The sequence below is a fragment of the Globicephala melas genome, chromosome 14, assembly GCF_963455315.2.
Source record: "Globicephala melas chromosome 14, mGloMel1.2, whole genome shotgun sequence".
Taxonomy (NCBI): Eukaryota; Metazoa; Chordata; class Mammalia; order Artiodactyla; family Delphinidae; genus Globicephala; species Globicephala melas.
In genome coordinates, this window is record NC_083327.1 from 45,581,609 (window position 1) to 45,601,350 (window position 19,742).

Consider the following 19,742-nt stretch of genomic DNA (forward strand, 5'->3'; position numbering starts at 1 on the left):
TGGAGAAAAACTTGTGAAGCATAAATACATTGGAAGAGGAAACACCTATTGAAAAAATACTGGGTACCCGTCGCCTGAAGCTCCTGGAGAATTTTGTGTTCCACGGTCTCCGAAGAAAAACTGGGCGGGTATTCATCCGCTAATTGCCAAGTTTTCGAGGTAGTGGAAAACAAGGGTTGGGACATGGAGAGCCACTTGCAGGAGATCCGGGAGCGGCAGAAGTTACCGCGACAGCTTCTCGCGCAGCAGCTGGGAGCTGAAAGTGCTGCCAGTATTGATGTTGTGTTAAATAGCAAAGACGAGCAGAGAGAAATTGCTGAAACAAGAGAAACTTGCAGGGCTTCCTATGATACTTCTGCTCCAAATGCAAAACGTTAAGTATCAGGATGAAGGAGAGACAGATGAAGACAAAATGGAAGAATATAAGGATGAATTAGAAATGCAACAGGAGGGGCTTCCCAGGTGGTGCAGTGGTTGAGAGTTCCCCTGCCGATGCAGGGGGCACAGGTTCGTACCCCGGTCCGGGAAGATCCCACATACTGCGGAGCGGCTAGGCCTGCAAGCCATGGCCGCTGAGCCTGCGCGTCCGGAGCCTGTGCCCCGCAACAGGAGAGGCCACAACAGCGAGAGGCCCGCGTACCGCAAAAAAAAAAAAAAAAAGAAGAAGAAATGCAACAGGAGGAAGAGATTTTGCCATATGAAGAAGAGATTTACAAAGATTCTAGTACTTTTCTTAAGGGAACACAGAGTTTAAATCCCCATAATGATTATTGCCAACATTTTATAGACACTGGACATAGAGCTCAAAATTTCATCAGAGATGTAGGTTTGGCTGACAGATTTGAAGAATACCCTAAACTGAGGGAGCTCATCAGGCTGAAGGATGTTAACAGATAAATCTAACACTCCTCCTATGTACTTACAAGCAGATATAGAAGCCTTTGACATCAGAGAACTAACACCCAAATTCGATGTGATTCTTCTTGAACCCCCTTTAGAAGAATATTACAGAGAGACTGGCATCACTGCTAATGAAAAATGCTGGACTTGGGGTGACATTATGAAGTTAGAAATTGATGAGATTGCAGCACCTCGATCATTTATTTTTCTCTGGTGTGGTTCTGGGGAAGGATTGGACCTTGGAAGAGTGTGTTTATGCAAGTAAACATACAGATGTGAAGATATTTGTTGGATTAAAACCAATAAAAACAATCCTGGGAAGACCAAGGCTTTAGATCCAAAGGCCGTCTTCCAGAGAACAAAGGAACACTGCCTTATGGGGATCAAAGGAACTGTTGAGCGTAGCACAGATGGGACTTCATTCATGCTATTGTTGACATTGACTTGATTATCACAGAAGAACCTGAAATTGGCAATATAGAAAAGCCCGTAGAAATTTTTCATATAATTGAACTTTTTTGTCTTGGTAGAAGACGCCTTCATTTATTTGGAAGAGATAGTACAATTCCACCAGGCTGGCTTGCAGCTGGACCAACTCTTACAAATAGCAACTACGTATGCAGAAACATAGGCATCCTACTTCAGTGCCCCAAATTCTTACTTGACTGGATGTACAGAAGAAATTGAGAGACTTAGACCAAAATAACCTCCTCCCAAATCTAAATCTGATCGGGGAGGTGGAGCTCCCAGAGGAGGAGGAAGAGGTGGAACTAAAGCACTTTGCTTTAGTTTCTCCAAGCTGCAGGAGTATTTTAGCCAACCTCTGTTGCAGCTGTCACTGTCTGGTTTTGTCCAGAATAAATGAGTCATCCTGTCTTTTGTCATGTGCATGTAACCAAACAGAATGGAACAACACAAATACCCTCACTTTCAGAGACCGAATTTATAGATTTCAACTAATTACAAAGGCTTTTGCTTTTAGAAATAAAGTGAGCAGTGAAAAAGACCCAATCTGGATTATCATACTAGTGCTGACAGTAGTTGATAATGGGCATCCTGCCACTGCTGTCACAGCAAGTGGGAAGCTGTTTGACAGCCTTGATGGAATGGAGTTGGGACAGCTGGTAAACTTCTCTTAGGCTTTTTTTTTTTTTGGTACGCGGGCCTCTCACTGTTGTGCCTCTCCTGTTGCAGAGCACAGGCTCCGGACGCGCAGGTTCAGCGGCCATGGCTCACGGGCCCAGCCGCTCTGCGGTATGAGGGATCTTCCTGGACCGGGGCACAAACTCGTGTCCCCTGCATCGGCAGGCGGACTCTCAACCACTGCGCCACCAGGGAAGCCCTCTCTTAGGCTTTTAATATTTTCTTGTTGAAACAATAAAAAGAGACTTCTTTTTTCTTCCTTTTTGAAAAATCTTAAATAACTCATATAATTTGACCACAGAAGAAATTGAGACACTTGGAACAAAATCACCTCCTCCCAAATCTAAATCTGATTGGGGGGGGGTGGAGCTCCCAGGGTTGAGCAGGGAAGAGGTAGAACCTAGTAGGCAGACTTTACAAAGAGAAAAAAAAAATACTCATTATAATCTCAGTTGCACAGCTACTGATGACTGTTAATCATACTTCCTAAAAAGTGAACAAGGACAAATATCCAAGTGCTAGAACTTTGGTATGGACTTGATCTTGGATTGACTTTCAAAACAGTTTCATATTCCTTAACAAAATAAAAGAATTGGAGGCATCAGAGACATCTGGTTATCAGGTACTTGGTTTAAACATTTTGGGGAATAAAGTACTTGGTGATGAGGAAATGACATGCATCTTTAAACTTGTTATGGAGAAAATAATGTAAAACCAATTACAGAAGACCCTCAACTTAAGAAGAGAGCTTGGAAAATGGAACTACAGTTGCCTTTTAAGGGACTGGTTTTCCAGATCAGTTAGTTGTGTGAGACTTTATGTTGTCATTTCTCTTTCTATACTGTAACCCATGTTTTAAATGAATTTGCTGAATGAAATAATGCCATTATTGTTCTTGATAAATATATTTTTTATTTTGCATATGATTTTTCTAATGAAACTTTAAACATTTTAAAAAAATTGGAAGAGACTGAAAAGAAAAAATTTAGTAAATTCACAATCATTGATACTTGAAGGCACCATCGTCCATAATAGCCAACAAATGGAAAGAATCCAATGTTTGTGACAGTAAAATGAATAAGTAAATTGTGACATTTCATAAAAGGAGAAACAGTAAGAATGCGTGAATTACAGTACTTGAAAACATTCATGAATCCCAGGAACATACTACTCAGTGGAAAAAACCAGACACTGATTTCATGCTTCATTATATAAGATTAAAAAATAAGTAAAATTAATTTATGGGTTTAGAAGGAGCGTTGGTTTTCTTTGGGAGATGGTATAACTGGCCAGGCAAATGAGAGCATTCCTAGGGTGTTGGTAATATTCTGCTTCTTGATCTTAGTGCTGGCTCCATAGGTGTAGACACTGTGACTATACATCGCACTGTGCATGTATAATTTGTGACGTTTTCTGTATTTTTTATATATTAATAAAATTTGTGAAATAATTCACAGGCATGAAAATTTTCTGGACTACTAGATGAACAAAACCCTTGCAGTTTGGAGAAAAGATAAAACATTGGGATTCATAACTGGCAAAAGTTTAAAACCCTAGGAATGCTCAATGTTAGACTAAGGCAAAATGAATGTTGTCTCATATAAATTGTGACAAAACTAGTTCAAGTGTTCTTTATAGCAATTTTGAAACAGGATCAAAAGTCTTAAGAATGGTCACATTCTATAATCCTGTAATTTCTAGGAAACTTCCAAACTCCTATCTGTTAAGTCAATTTTCTGCAGTTTAAATTTCACTTTCACTACATTTCTTTTTTTCAACTAACTACTTTTCCATGTGCATGCAATTAGCTTATTTTTATTGCACAGGTAAAACATCTATTTACATCTTTGTGAAGAACATTAAATCTGAGATTTTCTCTCATTTTTGAAACTCTTTCTCCTTGCATCTCGGTCAAGCTACTTCTAAGCAGCTTATTCAAAATAGGGTAGTTCGTTAAAATGATTCACAGAACAACAGAATAAGAATTTTCTTGAACTTCTTGAAGATCTAGAACCAAGAAATATGAAGCTCTCAGGGATTCATATCTTTTTGACATTTTTTCTCTCTCTCTCTAGTCTTAGAACTTCATGGTCTCTCATCTCTGTTCTGCATGTGAAGGACACATTCTTCTCTCTGTTTCTGAAGACTGGCTTTGCTTCAGCATGGTGGCAGTCATATACTATGTCCAAAAGTAGCAGAGAAGAACAAACTTGACTCCACATTGGAAGTATTCTTTTACCTCTAAACTTTGTGCTCTGTTGCCCATGCTTAGTCATGCTGGCTCTGCACCTTTGTCTAAAAGAATGTTGCCTATAGCCTGAGTATACATAATAGCCCTTTCTCAAGGCTCTGCATCCCAGGATGTGACATTTAAACACAAAACACTTTTCATTCATATAGAGATAAAAAGATGCAGAACAGAAAATAACATTTGTCTTGTTGAAGGTTTATAGGAACATGTGACCAGACATATATGGACAGCTGCAAGATCAAAGGATTATCACATCCTCTCTGGGGTCGGGTGAGCACCAAGAAGTCTGCAATAACCAGCTGCCCTTCCTCCCCTTTTAGTATAAAAGAAGCCTGAATTCTAACTTGGGTAAGATGGTTCTTTGGGACACTAACTAGTATGCCAACTTCTCAGTCTGCTGGCTTTCTGAATAAAGTTGCTATTCCTTGTCCCAACACCTCCTCTCCATTTATTGGCTTGTTATGTTGAGCGGTATGAGCTTGGACTCTGCAACACAAATTTTCTCAGTTCAAACAACAAAAAAAGATAGCAGTTGTTGAATTCAAATTCAGGAAGAGAAACTGAATGGCGTAGGTTAGGTCACTAGGCTTCCCTGAGCAGTCAACCTGTGGTCCAAGCAAAATAGCCATGGAGTACAAACACAGCATATAGAAAGACGTGACATCCTAGAGAGGATGAGATGGACAGGGGAAAAAATCTATTATACTTATTATGGCTGAATTATCCTCAAAGGGTATGTGTAAGTCCTAAACTCCCTTACCTCAAATGTGACATTATTTGAAATAAGGTCATTGTAGATGTAATTAGGTTTTTTTGTTTTTCAAATACTGGAGGAGGAAGGGTATCTAATCCAATAATACTGATGTGCTCATGAGAAAAGGAAAGACACTAGGTTAAAGACAGTCATGTGATGACAGAGGCTAAGTTTGGCATGATGCTTCTATAAGCCAAAGGATACAAAAAAATGGCCGGCAAACACCAGAACCTAGAAGAGGCAAGGAAGGATTCTCTCCTACAGTTTTTAAAGAGAGTATGTCCCTACTGACATTTTGATTTTGGACTTCTAGATCCAGATTGTGAGGCAATAAATTCCTCTTGCTTTAAGCCATCTGTATGTCAGTATTTTGTTACAGCAGCCCTGGGAAACTAATACAATACCTCAACTCAATTAAATAATTGCTAGTCTAAACCACAGCCATCAGGGCAGGTTCTGGAGCAAAACCAAAGGGGTCAGTAAGGTAGCATACTGCTCAGTAGCTTTGATGCATGAGATAAATATCCAAACATATGTCAGCAAAACTGTAATAGTAATTGGATATTTAAGTCCATTCTCAACACTCCTATTCAGCATAGTACTGGAAAAGCCTAGCTAGGACAATAAAGCAAGAAAAGGCAAAGAAAGGTATATAGATGGGAAAATCATGTCATTTTCAAATGACGTGATAGTCTATGTAGAAAATTCAAAGGGATTAACAAATCTAGATGATTTTGAAATTAGAGATGATAATGTCTTTACTATAACATGTCTAAAATCTGGTAAGTTTGAAGAGTGGGACACCTGTTTCAGTCTTCACTCTGGTTTGGTAATACACATGAACAGACGTGCCTGTTCTAGACATTGACAGTAGCCTACCCACATTTATAGAACTTTTGAGGATCAGAAAAGAGTTAAATATATCTTGAATTTCTATGATATAAGGCCATTTGAAATGCATATGCTGTCATTTCTGCTGGCACATATGAAGAAGCCAAATACTGAGCCAACAGCTGATATTTCATAAATGTTTAGTAGGAGATGGAACAAAATATGTTTGAAAACCCAGCAAGATTTTTATCATCAGATTATCTCAGTCGGAACTAATTCCTAATATGTCTTTCAATTACTCTAATTGCTTTATATTTATCTATAATAATGCAATAATTTTAAATTAAAATTAATTATCCTCAAATCTTACATTGCAAAAAAAAAAACAAAACACCCTTATTTTTAAATTGTGCTTTTTAGAACATGGGTTGATTAGTGCCGTTGAAGTAATTTGTACTGAGTGGTTAATGTTGCTCAAAGGTACACTGGAGTTTAAGTCAGTATAAAAAAAAAAAAGATTATTCCTGATTTTCATGAATATGCTGCAGTCCCTATTTTTGCCACCTAGTTTGAAAATTATGACCTTGTTTACTTTCCCCAAAGTAGTAATACATTGCTTTATCCCTGGAGTCTTTTACTCTGTAAAATTCTTAGCACATCTAATATTGTTTTTTTTCTGCCTAGAAGTTGGTGACATCTCAGTTTGCTTAGTTTTAGGTCAAGCATTGCAACCATAAAATCTTAAATCTTTTCTTTACCCTTAAAACTGCCCAGGTGTTTGAGACATCGCATACCAGTTCTCAGTCCGGCCTGCTGAGTTCTTACTCATCTTGGAGGGGAGATTAGTGAGTCTCCCCTGGATTCACTATAAACTGTATCAAATCTATCATGGATGTAAATCAGTTGAGTAGTGACATTTGTAAGATTGTTGACATTACACCTCTTTCAGAACGTTGATGGCATATTAACGAAAAAATCATAAACCGATTATAAGCAAAACAAATACAGCAATGTTAAAAAATACACCATGACCAAGGTGGGTTTATTTCAAGCATAAAGACTGTTTTAAACATTTATTAGTGTGGTTCACTCTTATTACTAGAATATAAGAGAAAGCTTGAATTATCATCTCATTACTGCAGAACAAGCATCCAATAAAATTCAGCAGCAATTCATAATAGAAACTACTAATAAACTAGGGAGATGAGGGAACTACTTTAACCTGATAACAGAGCCTACCAAAACTACCACAAATATCAAATGCAATAGACATTTATAGTGAGGAACAGGACAAGGATGCCAGCTACCACTACTTTTACTCAACATTCTATAGGAAGACCTATGCTATACAATAAGGGAAACTGTTAACTGACCAGTTTTGAATTTGTTTATTAAGTTTCCTTTTTAAATATATTTTTCATATACAGGACTATCATCTTCTGGGTGAGAAAACTGAGGATCAGAGGTTATGTGAATTATTTTCAAGCTCCCACCGTTAGTAGAAGAATCTATTATTCTAATTTTCACCTCTGTTTCATCAGAACCACCTCATACATTTTCATACTGAGAAATGTGTTAAATTTTGTGGTGGACTAAAATATTCAGGATTAAATATTAAATCTTCAAATGTCCCCCCTTCTGCTCAAGCTCCCTCGGGCAGCCTCAAAGTGTGTTGATTCATTATGAATTGAGCACCAATGTCAGAAAGAGAGAAATCCCAACCTCCCAATGTAAAAAATTACGTGTACACAGAGACACTTCCTATCTCAAGTAGAATCCCACAAAACTAGTTGATAATAGCAAAAAAAAAAAAAAAAAGACAAGACATTAAATACATACCTTTGAGAATGTGCCTAACCCTTTCCTTTTGTGACAGTTTTAAAGACCTTAGCATTAATCTTTACCTTTTAAAGCAAACACATTTGGTAACAGGTCTTAACTTCTTAAGGGCCTTTAGATAAATAGGCATGAATTCATCACATGCTATAAGGACGAAATTTTAATGTTAGAAGACACATCCAAATTAATATTAAGAAGTTTAAAAAATATATATTCAAAAGTTATAGTAAAATGTAAATGTAAAAAATATAGTATAGTAAAAAGTAAATGTTCTGGATCCATATTTTCAAAATGGAGTTCCACAAGAATTGATATATTAAAGATACAACCAAATAAAATGCTTAAAATGAAAAAAGATACCACCAAATTTGGAGTATACTTCATATTCATTTAATGATTATATCCCATTAAATATGTTTACACTGCTATGGTCAAAGCCAATTACCTATTTTTTAACATCTTGGGCATGTGGTAGCAGCTCACATTCCAATAATTTTTCAGGTTTCTTATTATTTATATTAAGTATCTGGTTGAGGCTGTCAATAATATGGCTTCATTTTACTTGTCCATTGAGCACCTTCATTTATGCAAAAACGTTTCCTTACCTGAAAGCTCCATGTGATGCCACCTCCAGGCCTTTCTACCTAATGATCTTGGTGATGGATGTCAGGTAACCCTGAGAGCCTTTTTGAACTACCATGGAGTACAGGGAGGTGACTGAGGCACTTACCTTAGGTGAAGATTGAAAGAGGCACCAAAAACTCAGCAATCCAGATAAATACTATTTTAATGCAATACTTAAAAATATAAAAATTAATGTAAAATTGATGGTAAACAAATATCCAAATTTTAAATAAGTACTGACGTTCTTTCTTGCCTCAGTGTGGTTCTGCACAGCACTATTACTTAATATTTTGACTTGATAATCCTTTACAATATTCTTGAATCTTCTTAGGCACAAATACATTCCATTTCATACGCCCATAATGTCTACAACAAAAAAGACCGATAATAACAAGCATCAGCAAAGATATAAGGAAATGGGAATCTGCACATATGGTGGGGATGTAAATGAACAGTCTCTTTAGAAAACAGTTTGGCATTTCTACTTCTAGATGTCTACCCAAAAGGAGTGAAAATATATGTCGTCTCAAAGACTTGCCCATGAATGCTCATAGTAACGTTATTCACTGTAGTGAAAAGTGGAAACAATTCAAATGTCTATCAACTAGTGGATAGACAAAATGTGGTGTATCCATACCTTGGTATACGCTTCAGGAATAAAAATGAACAAAATATTGATACATGCTACAGCATGAATGAACTTCAATGTCCAGAAAAAGACAAATCAATAGGTGCAGAAGTAGTTGAGTATGTGCCTGGTCTGGGGCATGAGAAGGGGGATTAACTATCACAGGACATGTGGACTTTGGGAAGTTGATGGAATTGTACTAAAATTGAATTGTGGTGATGGTTGCACAACTCTGTAAATGACTAAGTATCATTGAATCATACACACAAAAGGGATGAATTTTATGGTATATTCCCCCAAGAAACAGGAAGCTTCCTTCACTGTTGAAAGGAATGTAAATTGGTGCAGCCACTATGGAAAACAGTATGGAGGTTCCTTAAAAAACTAAAAATAGAATTACCGTATGATCCAGCAATCCACTCCTGGGCATATATCCAGAGAACACTCTAATTTGAAAAGATACATGTACCTCAACATTCATAGCAGCACTTACAATAGCCAAGACATGGAAGCAACCTAAGTGTCTATCAACAGATGAATGCATAAAGAAGATGTGGCATTTATACAGAAACGGAATACTGCTCAGCCATAAAAAAGAATGAAATAATGCCATTTACAGTAAAGATTATCATACTAACTGAAGTAAGCCAGAAAGAGAAAAACAACTATCATATGATATCACTTATATATGGTATCTAAAATATGATACAAATAAACTTATTTACAAAACAGAAACAGACTCACAGACTTAGAAAACATATTTATGGTTACCAAAGGGGAAAGAGGATAGGGGAGGAATAAATTAGGGGTTTGGGGTTAGATACAAACTACTATATGTAAAAGAGATACAAACTACTATATATAAAAGAGATAAACAACAGGGTCTTACTGTATAACACAGGGAACAATATTCAATATTTTATAATCACCTATAATTGATAATAATATGAAAAAGAATATATATATCACTTTGCTGTACACCAGAAACTAACACAACATTGTAAATTAACTATACTTCAATTAAGAAAAATTTTTAAAATTAAATAAATATTCTCCCAATAAAGCTGTTAAAAGATCCCAGAGAAAGTTCATGTGATATACAATTCAGAATACAACAACCATTTTACACTAATGTGGTCCCTATATAAATTCTAAATTTAGAGGTAAATTACTTTCCCCCTTGCCTTCCACACCAAAGTAAGTGTAGTATAAGGAAGTAAGAGCTTTCTGTAATTTAGCCTAAGGTTGTCACTTACTCTAAAATTTTAACATGATAGCTCTCAGTTCAATCACATATTGTTTGTCTCATTAATAAATTCTCCTTTTATTATTTCTTCCACTCCTAGGCCTCAAATGGAGGGAAAAAACAAGACTTGGATACAATGATGGCAAATAAATAACAGTCTCACCAAAAAGCATGTTTTAATTAGCTATATTCTCAAGTATAATAGCCATTTCATCTTGAACTAGTCACAAAATAGTAATAGAAAGATCAGAAACTTTATTTTTTCATGTTTATCACAGCCTTATTTATAATTTTGTATTGAAGTAGAGTTGATTTACAATTACAATTGTGTTAATTTCTTCTGTAAAACAAGTGATTTGGTTATACATGTATATAGACATTTTAAAAATATTCTTTTCCATTATTGTTTATCATAGGATATTGAGTATAGGTCTTTGTGCTATACAGTAGGACCTTGTTGTTTATCCATCCTATATATAATAGCCTACATCTGCTCACCTCAACCTCCCACTCCATCCCTCCCTCAGCCCCCTCCCCCTTGGCAGCTACAAGTCTCTCTATGCCTGTGAGTCTGAGAAACTTTCCTTTTAAAGCACAAAGTATAATTGGAGCTGTCTTATTTACTAAACTGATATCAAGATTTTAAATTTTATTGGGATAATCCCCATGAATAAACCTGTTTTTATTTTTGCAATCTAAGGATTACATGGATGCTAAATTATTGAAAAGATCATTACAAGAATTTTGGCCTTTAAAATTCATCAGAAAGCTTAATTGCCACTGACCATATAACAAAACAGTCATGGATTTAAATACAAATAAGACAGACCACAATGGTAAGATGTATTGCTTGGGCCAACAAATACTGACTATGTAGCTGTAAAGCACTCTCAAATGATTAATTTACTTAAAGAAGTAAATATTAACATAAACTAGTATCACTTTAATTTTTTAATGATATGAAGAGAAAGTTGTTGAGAGAGGATATAGTACTGTAAAAAAATAACAAAGGAGAGTATTATTTATTAACTCTTGGTAAAAGTCGAGGAAAAATCATGTGGCAGTCATGGCTAATTGGCCAGTTACCACCATATCCTCAGATGATCTGCTTTTGAATAAGCAGATAAGTGAATCTTTTGTTTATTATTGCTAATTTATAAGCATTATTCTGGTCGCCGTTAAATTATCTGGATCCTTATTTAAAACAACATAATTTCCCATCAGATTCTCTCCAGAACACAAGCAATGCTTGAGGAACTCCTTACAGTGGGTCATGGAGTTTCTACTTTTCCTAAAATGCAGGCAGAAAGCCTGGCAGGCACATGTCAGAGATCTCTGGCAATATTTAGCAGGAATCTTCAGGATTTTACTGCTGAAACTCATATTTGTGAATAAGCCAGTCTTTCTGTTGTCTCCTATGCTAGCTCTCTCTTTTTTTAAAAAAAAAAAAACTTGGCTTAAATTATCAAGTAAAATAAATTATCCAAGTTCATGACCATATGTGTACATAATAATGAATCTACAAAGTGAACACCAATGCAACCATCGTTCAAGTGAAAAAAAAATAGCATTCAGGGTATGCAATTTTGATTTAGTTCATCTAGGCAGTCACTTCGATTTTTATGTTTTAAAACTGTATACATTTTTACTGTTCAGATAATAAGATTTACTTTATATAGTAATATTCAACCCAATATTTTTGGCTAGAATGTAAATCTCACCAAGTTCTTCATTTCTATTCATGCATTGGGATCTCTTGTAAATCTGCTATATTATTTTTTATAGTTTCCAGTTCTGTCAAATTTTAATTTTTGTCTTTGATACCTTGAATATCATAGCATAGTAATTGAATTATTTCAGATAATTGCAGTATATGTAATATCTTCATTCATTTCTATTGTCTTAATTTTTGTTGTTTTTGGCTACATTTTCTTATATCTTCAAATACTTGCAGTTCTTGATTGTATGTTAGTTACTGTATACAAACATTATTTGAAGAAATAATTTGATAACGAGAGTCCTGTTATTTTACTCAGCCCATCACACTCAACCTTTTCCACTGACTACAAGGGAAATACAATTTACTTAAAATATAAATACTAAGGTACTCATCAGGTGTAGAAGACGATTCATCTTGTCTCCAACCTGCATCTCCAGGTAAATTTCTTGTGAGTCTATCAAGTACCAAGGACAGTGAAGTTTAATTTTTGCTGAATATGGAAAATATTTCAAGTTTCTGTAGTTTGGGACTTACTTTCACATTTTCAAAGGAATTTTCCAGCTTTTTCAGGGACATTTCTTATCTTTCCACTTGAATTGGAAGAAATGTTCTTTTTTCCTTGAAAATTGCTCTCTTTTACAAGATAACTTAAATCTCTCTTTCCTATGAACTTCCATTGTTCATGGTGTTTCTCTTTCCAGTTTTCCCCCTCAATAGTTTTATTAAAACTTGTATCAGAATACAACATAAAATTTACTGTTTTAATCATTTTTAGCATACAGTTCCACGCCATTAACTACACATTGTTGTGCAACCATTACCACTACCCATCTCCAGGTTTTTTTTTTTTTCATCTTGCAAAACTGAAACTCGTACTCCAAATCAGTAACTCCCCATTCTCCCATCCTCCTATCCCCTGGCAACCACCATTTTATTTTATGTGACTATAAATTTTACTATACTAAGGTCTCATGTGAGTATTTAAACGTTTTTGACTGGCTTAATTCAGTTAGCATAACACCATCCCGATTCATCCATGTTGTGAAATTGCCTACATTTTGAATGGTGAAAAATATTCCATTGTATTTATATACCACGTTTTATTTATCTGTTTGTCCATGGATGGATACATGGATTGCTTCCACTTTTTGACAATTGTGAATAATGCTGTTATGAACATAAGAGTGCAACTATCTGTTTGAGTCCCTGTTTTCTGTTCTTTTGAGTACCTCCCCTCACACAGAATTATTGTATTACATGGTAACTGTATTTTTAATGTTTTGAGGAACCACCATACTATTCAAACTACTCTCCATAGTGACTGCATCATTTTGTATTCCCACTAAACAGTGCACGATGGTTCCAATTTCTCTACATTCTCACCAACACTTGTTATTTTTTTAATTTTAATTTTTTTGTAACTAGCCGTCCTAATGGGTGTGAAGTGGTAGCTCACTGTGGTTTTTGACATGTATTTACCTAATGATTAGTGATGTTGAGTATCTTTTCATGTGCTTTTTGATTTACTGCATATTTTCTTTGGTAAAATATCTATGTTTAAATATATTCCTTTTTTGAGTTAATTTTTTCGATATGGTGTAAGTAGGAGCCCAACTTTATACACTTTTCCATGTAGATATCCAGTTTACTCAACAGTATTTATTGAAAAGGCTGTCTTTTCCCCATCATATGGTCTTGATTCCTTTGTCAAAATTCATTTTGCTTGATATTGTGAAAGTTTCTTTCTGGACTCAGTATTCTGTTCCATTGATCTATTTGTCTGTCTTAATGTCAGTACCACAATATTTTGATAACTGATTTTGTGGTAAGTTTTGAAATCAAGAGATCTAATGCCTCCAACTTTGTTCTTTTTCAAGAATGTTTTGGCTATTCAGAGTCTGTTGAGATTTTTATGTGAATTTGATAGTAAATTATTCTATGTGCAAAAACTTTAGTGGACTACTGCATAAGATTGCATTGAATCTGTGGATCACTTTGGGTAGTATTCACATCTTGACATTATTATATCTTCCAATTTATGTACAAGGGATATTGTCTAGTTATTTGTGTTCTTTAGTTTTGTTTAGCATTATTTTGTAGTTTTCAGTATACAAGGTTTTAACCTCCTTGACTAAGTTTATTCCTAAATATTTTATTCTTTTTAATGCAATGTTAAATCGAACTGTTTTATGAATTTTTTTCTTTGGATTGTTCCTTGCTCATGTATAGAAATGCAACTGATTTTTGTCTGCTGGTTTTGCATCACGCAACTTTGTGAATTTGTTTACTGCTTCTAATAATATTTGTGTGGAATCTTTAGGTTTTACTATGTATAAAGTCATGTTGTCTGTGACCAGAGACAATTTTACTTATTCCTTTCCAACTGATGCCTTTTATTTCTCTTTCTAGCTTAATTTTTCTGGCTAGGACTTCCAGTACTATGTTAGATAGAAATGGCATGAATAGGCATCTTTAATTTGTTCATGATCTTAGTGGAAAATCTTTCAGTCTTCAAACATTGATTATGATGTTAGCAGTAGCTATTTCATATATGACTTTTTATGTTTAGTTTCTCCCTATTCTTTATTTTTTGAGTTTTTTTTAATCATGAAAAGGTGTTGGATATTATAAAATGATTTTTCTCTATTGAGATGATCATGAGGTTTTCTTCCCTTTGTTCTGTAAATGTGGTATGACATTAATTAATTGATATATGTTGACCCATCTTTGTATCCCAGAAGTAAATTCTACTTGATCATGGTGCATAATCCTTTTAATATGTTGCTGGTTTGTTTTAAGGGTTGTATTAAGAATTAATATTACATGATAGATGTAGTTTGCCAAGTATGGTACCTGGCATTTAGTAAAACATATTTAAGTTTTCAAATCTCTTCATATATTTTAAGAGTTTTTTTCCCTAAAGAAATGTTATAATTTAATGGTAGTGGCTGTTGGAAGTCTAACTGATAATGAAGTGGACTATAATCCTATTTTCAGCCTTACTACGTCCTAAATTTGTTTCTTAGCTGATAACTGTAAAAGGAAAGTGAAGTATCAAAGCCTATGGAGAACTAACAGATATTTAGCTGGCTTGAGAACAGCCTGAAGTAAGTTGGAGAAGAGATTAAAGTGGGTTGGAGGAACTTTTTGACCTCATAGTGCTATTTCTTACCCAGTTGTTATTGATGTGCTTGTCCCACTAGGTACCATCGGAGACTGGAAACATCACTTGACCGTGGAGCAAAATGAAACATTTGACAGAGTATTCCAAAGGAAAATGAAATATTTTCCCTTGAATTTTATCTGGGACATAAATGAGGAGTAGAATCAATGCAAAAGAATCATAAAAAATCTACTAAATTTGTGGGCATATTTAAATATATATTTTAATACATACTTCTCATGCTAATGTTGATTATAAAACTTTATTATGAAAAAAAATTAGTGAACAGTGCTTACATTCGTTGCCGTGAGTTTTGTAAACACTTTGAAATTTCAAACATTAAAATGATTTGGGAGATTCTCTGCATTAGTAGCCTGTAAGATAAAGGGAAAAACAGAAAGCACGCAGCATGAATTGTAAATCCCTTGAGAGAGTTTTCTGTAGTGTGTACTTTTCCTTTATCTACAAATAAATGTGGGATTAAAAAGTAAAAATCCTTTATCCTTCTTAGTGAACTTTATTCTTTGGTTTTAACCAAACGTGAATGTCAAAATAGAGAACTCACATGAAACACATGCATCTATTTAATAATTTACCAGATCACAAAGTTTACATGAAAGAGCAGAGGTTCAAAGGTGAAATAATCATCTAATGGTTCTATCATTTAACTATTGGTTGAAAAAATACTTTTATCCATAACATCTAAGTCACTAAACTAATTCCATATGTATTTACTGGTTAAATAATTTAAGATAAAATCATTTTGAATAACTAGAAAAATATAAGTGAATCTGATCATAATTCCCAAATGGGAAAAAACTTGTGAAGCATAAATCAATGGGAGAAACTTAAAGGAAAAAATTAGTAAACTTACAATCATCAACATTTCAAGGCACCACTATCCACAGCAATCAACAAAGGAAAGGACTCAATGTTTATGTACAGTGTACATTACTAAGGATGCATGAATTACAACCACACTGAAAACATACACGAATCTCAGAAACGTACTATTGAGTGGAAAAAAGGCTAGACACTTACTGCATGAAACATTACGTAAGATAAAAAAAATAGGTTAAAATAATCTATGGGTTTAGAAAAAGAGAAGTTACCTATAGGAGTGGTATAGTAACTGGTAAGGCAAATGACAGAATTCCTGTGGTCTTGGTAATACTCTGTTTCTTCATCTTAGTGCTGGTTCCATAGGTGTGGTCACTTTGTGAATATTTATCAGGCTGTGTGCAGGTGATTAATGATTTTCAATGTATTTTGTCATATATTAATAAAACTGATGAAATAATTCATAAACATAAATAATAAGCATAATTACAATGATGTCATTATAAAGAAACAGCCTTTCAGAGTATGTATGGCCATACTTCAATATTTTACTTTTTATTACCAGTACATGCTCATTATGAAGAAACAAGAAAAGTAGATTTGAATGTCATGCTTTTAAGGCACAGTGGAGAATGGATTACTTTTATTGAAGAACAGGTAAAACATCGTGTTTATTACACAATGACACTACAGCTAACCTAAAAGAATACGATATGCATGAATATAACCACACTAAGCAGTAATCGCAACACTCGCAACTCAGAGGAAAGAAATGGACAGAAAAAATATAAAATTTTAAACAGAATATTTCATCTCAACAAAGTCGCTTCACAAAAGTAAAAGATGAGGCTGCAATCAAAATAGATATGCAGCGATTCATTTTTTAGCCAAGCAAAATAAGTTATTTATTGATGTTGGGTTGATTAGAGTTTGAGTAAAGCATCTAAAGAAACATGTCTATAGAAAATAAACATACCTAAGACTGTAAACTGTCTCCCAACATCTGTGAGTCTACCCTTGTCTTTAGTAGACATATATTACAAAGAATTATTTTAAATTATAATCTAGTTTGAATAAAATATAATAGAAAAGCTGTGGAAAGTTTTTTCTTTCTTGTTATATAAACACATAATATTTGGGCCGCAAAACTAAAACAATTACTGGCCCATTACCGAAAAGTTTGCCTATGCCTCGTATTAGGCTCATGTCTTCTTTTTTATTTAAACAGTACAATCTGTACTACCTTTATTTATTTTAATATTTAAAATGTACCAGAATTTGTCAGTTGCAATAAGTCCAAGTTGGCTCTGGTGTGCTTTTGACATGCTTCCAGTATTCTTTCAGTTCTTTCTGATATAGGAAGATGTTCTAGGCTCATTTGTACTTTCCTTGCCGCTCCACTGCAATCAGTCATTGATTGTGACTGATTTAGGTATGCTTTAGGTATGCTCATTGCTCTGACTTCTCATTGCTTCCAGGTCCCTCAGCAGACAGACCTAGGTAATATAACATGGTACAATTTCATGTGATGATATGATGTGCTCCCAATTACTTCAATTCTTTGAGATCCAAATGACAAAATGAAAAAAATGAATTGATTACTTTGAGTGAAGAAGAGGAACAAATTACGACATCACAATTATACAGGTCTTTCTAAAATGTTTCTCCATTTCACCTTTAGTTAAAATTTTGGGCAGATCATTATTGGAATAGGGCATCCCCTCCAACAGCTTAGAAAACTAAAACTTCACTGATCATTAAAAAGTTCCAAGGGGGGCTTCCCTGGTGGTGCAGTGGTTGAGAGTCCATCTGCGATGCAGGGGACACGGGTTCGTGCCCTGGTCCGGGAAGATCCCACATGCCGCGGAGCGGCTGGGCCCGTGAGCCATGTCCGAAGCCTGTGCTCCGCAACAGGACAGGCCACAACAGTGAGAGACCCGCATACCGCAAAAAAAAAAAAAAAAAAAATGATGTAACATCACTAGAAATCCCATGGACATTAAAAGGATAATAGAAGATACTATGAACAAGTCTATGCGTGTAAATTTGATAACCTAGATAAAATGGAGCAATTCCTTGAAAAATACAGTCTGCCAAAACACACACACACATATATAGGCATATATATGAGGAAATTGAATCAATAATTAATAATCTTTGAAAACAGGCCCAGATGGGTTCACAGGTGAATTTGATCAATTCTCTACAATCTCTTCCAGAAAATAGAAGCAGGGGAAATACTTCCTAATTCATTCTATGAAGCCAGAATTACTCTAATAACAAAACCAGACAAAGACATTTCAGAAAAGAAAACTACGGACTAAGATCTCTCATGAATATAGATGCAAAAAACTGTTCCTTATCATGCCTTTTTTCTGGTCCTACCACCCTGCTCTGGCTTGTCAGTCCAAGAAAAAATCCTCCATCATATCTTGTCAGCTTCAAGGGTGGAGAAAATAGAACTATGATGGGGAAAAAATGCTATCTCCCCTTCAACCTTTGTACCAATTACAAAAAATCTCCAATTTATAATTCCAGTTTACCTTTCATTTTGTTTTTCCGAGTCTTATTCCAAGAGTTCTAATCTGGGACTCTGACTTCAAGGAGTCCCTGAACCAGAAGAAATTACATGCAACATCTGGTGTGTGCACACCCATGTGTATTTTGGGAAGGGTAAATATCCACAGCTTTGAACAAATGATTGAAGAGTTCTGTGCTTCTCCCACCAAATTGGGGGTGGGAGGTAAGTATGATGCTCTTTCATGAAATTAGAATTTATGACCAACATGTTGCTAATTGGAAGTTATATCAAGTATTAATTGGTTTATTTTAAAAGAGAGAGAGATACAGAACAAATTAACATTAAAGACTTTAATTAGGGAGTTCCCTGGTGGTCCAGTGGTTAGGACTCTTCTGCTCTCACTGCTCTTCCCTGCCCATGGTCAGGGAACTAAAAATCCCACAAGCCACGTGGCCCAAAAAATTTTTTTTAATTATAATCTTAAAAAAAAGACTTTCATTTACAGTTTTTAGTCAAGGCCAGATATGGTTCCATCCTCTATACCTTCTTTATGTTGGAGATGGAATAATATGAATTAATAGTCATGATCTTAAATATTGCAAAATTATGAATTCACATTCATATTATCAAATAAAGGTTACATTATACTAATATAGCTTTAGGGTTAATTTGAATTTCAATTATTAGGAAACAGGTAACCCATGAATTGTCTATTTATATAGGGTAAGCTTCTGCACTGCCTTCTCCTTGAAGGTAATTTTCTGCCTACTCATCTGGCAGATTCCACATGAGGGAGAAGAGCAAAAATCAGGACTTCCTTGTTTATTGTTCAAAAGTTGCCCAAGTTTGGTTGGCACAGATGAGAAACCTTTGCCCTCTGAGTCTTGGACTCTGATGTTCTGCACACGAGAGTCTCATTGTCACCTGCACCTCAACATTACCAAGGTCTCCCCCTCGCTCCGTCCCTCCATCCCTCCTTTCTCTCTCTCTCCCTCCCTCCCTCTCTCGTTCTCTCTCTCTCTCTCTCTCTCTCTCTCTCTCTCTCTCTCACACACACACACACACACACACACACAAGCTCTGTAAATGTATTGTCCCTCCACTAATGCAGGACTCACTCCTCAACGTGCAACTTGAATCAAACTATCAGACCCTGAAAATCATCCCGCCGGGTCGCGGCTCCTCCTCTCTGCGTCGGACCAGTTCTCAGGTTTCCAACCGCGACTGATGGACTGCAGATTGGATTGGCTGAGCTAGGTAGAGGAGCAGAGGCTCCACCAAA

General features: G+C 35.3%; 1 protein-coding gene and 1 pseudogene across 2 annotated transcripts in view; one reads left to right on the forward strand and one right to left on the reverse strand.

Moving 5' to 3' along the window:
- Positions 1-183: 183 nt before the first annotated feature.
- Positions 184-19,688, forward strand: LOC115851526 (N6-adenosine-methyltransferase non-catalytic subunit-like; annotated as a pseudogene).
- The window catches only part of ZUP1 (zinc finger containing ubiquitin peptidase 1), a 43,146-nt gene continuing 39,969 nt past the window's right edge, over positions 16,566-19,742 (reverse strand). For both annotated transcript variants that reach the window (XR_009558734.1, XR_009558733.1), the window contains one exon: positions 16,566-17,435. The gene's annotated coding sequence lies outside the window, so the exon portion shown is untranslated. The remainder of the gene's footprint in view (positions 17,436-19,742) is intronic.